The 8,154-nt window shown below is 38.5% G+C and overlaps 1 protein-coding gene across 2 annotated transcripts in view; it reads left to right on the top strand.

The window, feature by feature from the left end:
- Positions 1-8,154, top strand: part of SYCP1 (synaptonemal complex protein 1) — a 145,736-nt gene that overhangs the window by 130,176 nt on the left and 7,406 nt on the right. The window lies entirely within an intron of this gene.

The raw sequence follows: 8,154 nt of genomic DNA, 5'->3' as shown, positions 1-8,154 counted from the left end.
CACACACACACACACACACACACACACACACACAACTAGTTAATTAAAAAATTCAATTTTCTTGTGGTATCAGCATGAAATTGTTTCACTTTTTTTTTTTAATGTATCACTGCCCACATTTGCCCACAATCTTGCTGGCCCACAACTTGCTGGTCATTCACTAATGCTTAGGTCCCTGATGTGGGAAATCTGGTTCTGATTTGACGTTTTCCGGTATCACCCCCACTTACCTCTCCTTGCTGTTTACCCCACATCATCTTGCTTCTGGAGCCTTTTAATTAGCAGCCACCCTTCTTGGGGTAGGTTCCATTAGCAAGGTGTGTCAGTTGTAGCTATTTTCCACAATTTCCATTTAATCTAGGAGTCAACCTTGCCATGCTAAATGGCAGTGCAAAATGCTCTACTTCTGCTTCCTCTCTGCCATCCGTCTCTCTCTAATTTCCTTTTACTCTGCTCAGCCAGAACATATAATCAAATCTGCTGCCTAGGTCAACTAGGGAATGAGATGCCAGTCTCCCCTTTTTGAAGGCACTCCTAGTATCTATAAGAATATTCTTAGAGTTTCCTCCTCACTTGTCTTGGAAGTTGAGGGGAAAAGTGTCTCAACCTGTCTCCATCCCACTAAGCTGAGATTTCATACCTTCCCTTCTCAGTTTCCTTAAAATAACTGGGAAGGAGAAAGGTGTTTTGTGATTGCAGAGCTTGTTCTACAACCTTTAATAATCCTAAGAGGAGGATCTGGCCTCAATCATAGGTTGCTCTTTAGAATATGTGTTACTAGTCCCTTTTCTCCCAGTTTTGTGGCTGGTTGACAATCCCAGAGCAAAAGGAAGAGTCCCACTCATATCCTTTCATGTATACAATATTATCTATCTCATGGAAATTATAAAAATTAGTAAATTATATAACTTAGAGAAGCTTTTATATAAAATTACTTAGTTATATTTGTTGTTGGTGTTAGGTGCTGTCGAGTCGATTTCGACTCATAGTGACCGCCCTATGTGATGATAGAGTAGAACTGCCCTATAGGATTTCCAAGGCTGTAAATCTTTATGGAAGCAGACTGCCACATCTTTTTTCTGCAGAGCAGCTAGTGGGTTCGAACTGCTGACCTTTTTGTTAGCAGCTGAGTGTTTTAACCACTGCACCATCAGGGCTCCTTATATTTACTTATATTATTTAAAATATGAAATGATCCCTTACTAAAGAATAACCTTGCTTAAAAAACCTTTTTATTGAAATATAGTATATGTAAGAAAAATGCATAGATATTTGAGATGTGGTGTAAGGAATTGCCTAAATTTCTGAGAGATAAGAATCTGGACTGGTACAAAGCTGGTTTCTGTGAGGTGGAGGTCAGACATACACTTCCACTCTCCAACTTTTTCACCATTTCTGACACCAGGTGTTCCCTCCACAGCACTCTCTACTCCTCTGCTGGATTCGATAATTTGTTGCAGTGGCCACATAGAACTCACAGGCTTATTAAGGAAGTAACAGGCTACAACTCAACTTAGGACCAGAATCAACTTAGAGGTAACAGGACACAACTCAGAATAGGATACAGTTCATCCATCAGGACAGCTTTCAACCAGGACAACTCTCTCAGCTGCTCTCTGCTGCTAGTAGGCCTCTTTGTTGTGCAAAGAGACCTCTCTGCCTTCTGAGCAGGCCTCTCTGCCATTCAAAAAAGGCCTCAAAGCTGCTAACTGGCCCAGCTCGTGGCCAGCATAACAGTTTGCTCAGCTGCTTCTCTCCTAGCAGCAGTTTTCTGCTGCCATCATTGGCTCTCTGCCATAGGTCCCTCCCAGGTCTCTTGCCATATTACAGTTCTTTTAGGGGCTTCACTTCAGCTTTCTCTCTCTGTCGACTCTGGAGGAACATCCTTATCATCAATTTTCCTCTGGTCTAGGAGCGTCTCAGCACAGGGACCTTGAGTCCAAAGGATGCACTCTGCTCCTGGCACTACTTTCTTGGTGGAGTGAGGTCCCTATGGATTAAATTATGACATAGGGCTGGAGAGTTGATGTAGCTCTGGGGTAGGCAACTGAAAGTGTATTGCTGGCCTTGCCAACTGAAGGCAAAGTGCTTCTGATGGTCCTTCGAAACAGCTATGAAGAAAAAGGCATTAGCCAGATCAATAGCTGCATACCAGGTATCAGGAGATGTATTAATTTGATCAAGCAATGAAACTACATCTGGAGCAGCAGCTACACTTGGACTCACCACCTGGTTAAGTTTCCAATAATCCACTGTCATTCTCCAAGATCCGTTTTTCACGTAGGCCAAAGAGGTGAGTTGAATGGTGATGTGGAGGGAGTCACTACCCCTGCATCCTTCAAGTGCTTGATGGTGGCAGTAATCTCTGCAAACCCTCCAGGAATGCAATATTGCTTTTGGTTTACTATTTTCCTAGGTAGGGGCAGTTCTAATGGCTTCTGCTTGACCTTTCCTGCTATAATAGCCCTTATTCCACATGTCAGGGATCCAGAGTGGGGAGTTTGCCTGTTGATGAGTATGTCTATTCCAATTATGCATTATGGAACTGGGGAAATCACTACGGGTTGGGTTCTCTAGAGAAGCAAAACCAGTAAAGCTTATAAATATGTACAGAAAGAGATTAATATCAAGGAAATGGCTCATGTGGTTGTAGAGGCTGGAACGTCCCAAATCCATGGGTCAGGATAGAGGCTTATCCTGATTCATGTAACCACAGGGGCTGGCAAACCCAAAGTTGGCAGGTCAGACAACAAGGTTCTTGCTCACAGACTGTGAAGACTGACGAATCCCAAGATCGGCAAGCAAGACGGCAGGTAAGCTGCTAGCTCCAGTCTTTAAGAACCAGAGGTCAGATGAACAGGAGCCAGCTGCAGGATCCAGAGTGAGCAAAAGTCCACCAGTCTTGCCAGAAAGTCCGCTTATATTTGATTCAGGCCACACCCCCAAGAAAACCCCCTTTCAACTGATTGGCTACTCCCAGCAGATCCTATCAGGGAGGTGATTGCACTATGTCAAATCTCATCATGGAATTGATCACATCATCACATGACTGCCAAACTACATCACAACTGCCAAACCACTGAGAATCATGGCCCAACCAAGTTGATACACAATCTCAATTATCACAGTGAGTAAAATAGACCAATCACAGGATAGACTGGAGGCCAACCAATTATTTTTTGGCGGACTTACAAACCCAGGGCCAGAAAGGCCGTATATAAGAGAAACTCATTGCACTACAATATTAATGATACAACTTGTTGAGTTTTCCCAAACCAAACATGCCCTTATTCCAGCCACCCAGGTTACAACATAGAATATTATATCACCCCAGAAGAGCTTCTTGTGCTCCTTCTAGTCACTAACCGCCCCCACCTACCCCACCCAAGGCTAACCACTATCCTGATTTCTAGTATTAGATGCACCTTTTTTTGTGTTTTATGCAAATGAAATCATACAGTATGTTTTCTTTTGTGTCTGGACTTCTTTCACTTAATATATTTGATATTCATCCATATGGTTGCTTGAAGTTGTAGATTCTTTATTTTTTATTTCTGTGTAGTATTCTATTTTGTGACTGTACCACAGGTTATTTATTTATTATATTGTTAATGGACATTTGTATAGTTTCCAGATTGAGATTTTATGAATAGTGTTGCTGTAAAAATTCTAGTACATGACGTGTAGTTTTGGTTGAGTGTATGCCTGGGAGTGGATTCCTGGGTTATAGAGATATACATATGTTCAGTGTCAGTTGTTGTTGTTAGGTGCTTTCGAGTTGGTTCCAACTCCCAGTGACCCCACGTACAATGAAACACTGCCCTGTCCTGCGCCGTCCACACAATCATTATTATGCTTGAGCCCACTGTTGCAGCCACTGTGTCAGTCCATCTCACTGAGGGTCTTCCTCTTTTTCTTTGACCCTCTGCTTTACCAAGCATGATGTCCAATACTGCCAGTTACTTTTTTAAAATGATTATACTAATTTGCACTCCATCCAGCAATGAATGAGAATTCTAGTTGCTATGTATTCTTGCTACCACATGGTATTTTTTATCTTTTTTACTTTAGCTATTCTGGTTTGTATGGTGACCTTACATTGTTTAAAATGATCTTTTTATTTTGCAATAATTTTACATTTACAGAAAAGTTTCAAAGCTAGTACAGAGCATTCCCTCACCCAGTTTCCCCCTTTGTTACATTAAATGACATCTTACATTACCATAGTACATTTGTCAAAACTAAGAAACTTACAGGAGCCCTGGTGGCGCACGCTGCTAGCTAAAAGTTTGGCTGTTCAAACCCACTAGCCATTCTGTAGGAGTAAGATGTGGCAGTCTGCTTCTGTTAAGATTTACAGCCTTGGAAACCCTATGGGGAAGTTCTACTCTGTCCTATAGTATTGCTAGGAGTCAGAACTGACTCAACGGAAGTGGGTTATTATTGTTTATTTATTTATTTATTTTAAAGAAACTTACATTGATACATGATTATTGAATTAAACTCCAGACTTATTTTGGACTTAACAGTTTTTCCATTAATGTCCCTTTTCTGTTCCAGAATCCAGTGTAGAGTACTGCATTGCATTTAATTGTCATGTCTCTTTAGTCTTGATTTTATTTTTTTTAATTAATTTTTTATTATACTTTAGGTGAAGATTTACAACGCAAATTAGTTTCTCATTAAACAATTAATACACATATTGTTTTATGACATTGGTTGCAAACCCCATAATGTGTCAACACTCTCTCCTTCTCGATCTTGGGTTCCCCATTTCCATTCATCCAGCTTTCCTGTCCCCTCCTGCCTTCTTGTCCTTGCCGCTGTGCTGGTGTGCCCATTTGGTCTCGTATATATGGTTGAGCTATGTGTATTATTGTTTTATGGGCCTGTCAAATCTTTGGCTGAAGGGTGAACCACAGGAGTGACTTCAGTACTGAGCTAAAAAGATGACTGAGGGCCATACTCTTGGGGTTTCTCCAGTCTCCATCAGACCAGTAAGTCTGGTCTTTTTCTGAGTTTGAATTTTCTACATTGATCTTATTTTTTAATATAAGTGTTTACAGCTATAAATTTTCCACTAAGTACTGATTTCACTGCATCTCATAAGTTTTGGTACATTTCATTTTTGTTTTCATTCATCTCAAAGTATTTTCTAATTTCCCTTGTGATTTCTTCTTTAACCCGTTGGTTATTTAGGAGTGTGTCATTTCCATGTATTTGTGAATTTCCAGATTTCCTCTATATTGATTGCTAATTCATTCTGTTGTGGGTGAAAATCCTACTTTGTCCCTTTACATTTACATTTATAGCCTAACATATGGTTTGTCCTGGAAAATGTTCCATGTGCACTTGAGAAGAATGTGTATTCTGCTGTTGTTGAGTGGAGTTCTTTTAAATAAATGTCTGTTATAGCTACTGGGTTTATAGTGTTGTTCAAGTCTTCTGTTTCCTTATTAACCTTTGGTGTAGTTGTTCTACCCATTATTGCAAGTTGAATATTGAAGCCTCCAACTATTATTGTTGAATTGTCTATTTTATTTATTTATTTTTAATCAGTTTTTGCTTTATGTATTTTGGGGCTCTGTTAGGTTTGGAGTCCTGGTGGCTCAGTGGTTAAGTGTTCAGCTGCTAACCAAAAGATTGGCAGTTTGAATCCACCAGCTGCCCCTTGGAAACTATGTGGGTCAGTTCTACTCTGTCCTATAGGGTGACTATAGTCAGAATTGACTCGATGGCAAATTTTTTTTTCTGGTTGTTAGGTTCACATATGTTTACAACTGTTTTATCTTCTTGATGGATTGACCCTATTATCCTTAATAAATGTCCTTTGTCTCTAGTAACAGTTTTTGTCTTAAAGTCCATTTTGATTGATATTAGTAGACACTCCACCTTTTTTTTTCCCTGTATGCATGGAATATCTTTTCCATCCTTTTACTTTCAACCTATTTGTGTCATTGAATCTAAAGTGTTTCTTTCGTGGCCTGCATATTGTTGGATCATTTTTTTTTTTAAATTAATTCTACCCGTCTCTGCCTTTATATTAGAGTGTTTAATCCACTTATATTCAGTGTAATTACTGATAAGGTAAAATTTAGGTTTGCCATTTTGCTATATCTTATTTTTTTTTTTTGTTCCTCTGTCCCTCCATTACTGCCTTCTTTGTCTTTAACACATATTTTCTAGTATACCATTTTAATTCCCTTGTTTATTTTACTATATTTTTTATTTATTTTCTTAGTGGTTGCCTTGAGGATTGCAGTTAACGTCTTTAAATTAAAACAGTCCAGTTTGGGTTAATGTCAATGTAATTTTAATAGTAAACAAAACTTTGCTCTAATTTAGCTTCATTACCTCTCCCCTCTTCTCTGCTATTACTGTCATACAAACTATAGATTTACGCATTCTAATCCTATTATAAGCTCATCAACACAATATTATAGTTGTTGCTTTATGCATTTGTGTTTTAAATCAGATAGGAAAAGAGTTACAAACAAAAGTATATTTATGCTGTATATTATATTTACCCATGTAATTACCTTTATTGATGCTCCTTCTTTCTTCATATGGATTTTAATTATTGTTTAATGTCTTTTCATTTCATGCTGAAGGGCTATCTTTAGTATTTCTTGCAGGGAAGATTTGCTAGTGATGAGTTCTCTCAGTTTTTATTTATCTGGGAATGTCTTAAGTTCGCCTCCATTTTTGAAGGACAGTTTTGCTGGGTATAGAATTCATGTTTAATAGTTTTCTTTTCCTTCAGCCCTTTGAATATGCCTCTTTCTTCCCTGGTTGCTGATGAGAAATCAGCTGTTACTATATTAATGAGGGTCCTTTGTACTTGATGAGTTGCTTCTCACTTGCTGCTTTCAAGACTTTTTGTCATTGGCTTTCTACAATTTTATTATGATATGTCTAGGTGTGGATCTCTTTGAGTTTATTCTAGTTGGGGTTTGTTGAGCTTCTTGAATGTGTATATTCACGTTTTTCATCCAGTTTGGGATGTTTTCAACCATTATTTCTTCAAATATTCTTTCTCCCCTTTCTCTTTCTCCATTCTTTCTGGGGCTGTCCTAATGTGTATGTTGGTATGGTGTCCCACAAGTCTCTGAGGTTCTATTCATCTATCTTTATTCTATTTTCTTTCTATTTCTCAGACTGGATAATCTCAATTGACCTATCTTCAGGTTTGCCAGTGTTTTCTTCTGCTTGCTCAAACTTGCTGTTGAGCCCATCTAGTGAATTTTTCATTTCAGTTATTGTACATTTCAACCCAAGAATTTCTATTTGGTTCTTTTTTGTAAATTCAGTGTCTTTATTGATACTATATTTAGTGATATGTCATTTTCATACTTCACTTCTTTAGGCATGGTTTTCTTTAGCTCTTTGAACATACTTAAAATAGCTGATTTAAAATCTTTGTTTAATAAGTCCAATGTCTAAGCTTCATCAAAGACAGTTTCTGATTGTTTTTTTTTAACCTGTGTATGTATGGGCTGTACTTGTTTCACTGCATGTCTCATAATTTAAAAAAAAAATTTTTTTATTGTACTTTAGATGAAAGTTTACAGAACAAATAGAACAAATAGTTTCTCATGAAACAGTCAGTACACATATTGTTTTATGACATTGGTTAACAACCCAACGACATGTCAACACTCTCCCTTCTTGACCTTGTGAACTTTTTTTTGGTGAAAATATACATAGCCAAAGTTACACCATTTCGAAAGTTTCTACATGTACAATTCAGTGACATCGATTACATTCTTCCACTTGTTCTGCTATTCTCACTGTCCTTTCCCAAATTATTCCATCACTGTTGTCTTCAACTCACTGTCCCCTAGGCTTCCCATCAAACCTTTTGAGTTACTGTTGTTAATTTGATCTCACATAATTTTTTTTGCACCTTAGATGAAAGTTTGCAGAACAAGTAGTTTCTCATTAGACAGTTAGTACACATATTGCCCTATGACAATGTTTAACAACCCCATGACATGTCAACACTGTCCCTTTTCAAACTTGGGTTCCCTATCACCAGCTTCCCTGTCCCCTCCTGCCTTCTAGTCCTTGTCCCTGGACTGCTGTGACTCATGAGCCCTGTTTTGCTTTATGAGGCTGTCCAATCCCCGGCTGAATGGTGAACTTTGGGAGGGG

The sequence above is a fragment of the Trichechus manatus genome, unplaced genomic scaffold, assembly GCF_000243295.1.
Source record: "Trichechus manatus latirostris isolate Lorelei unplaced genomic scaffold, TriManLat1.0 scaffold00073, whole genome shotgun sequence".
In the NCBI taxonomy this organism is placed as follows: domain Eukaryota; kingdom Metazoa; phylum Chordata; class Mammalia; order Sirenia; family Trichechidae; genus Trichechus; species Trichechus manatus.
The sequence above is the reverse complement of the archived record's forward strand: the minus strand, read 5'-3'. Positions and strand labels throughout refer to the sequence as shown.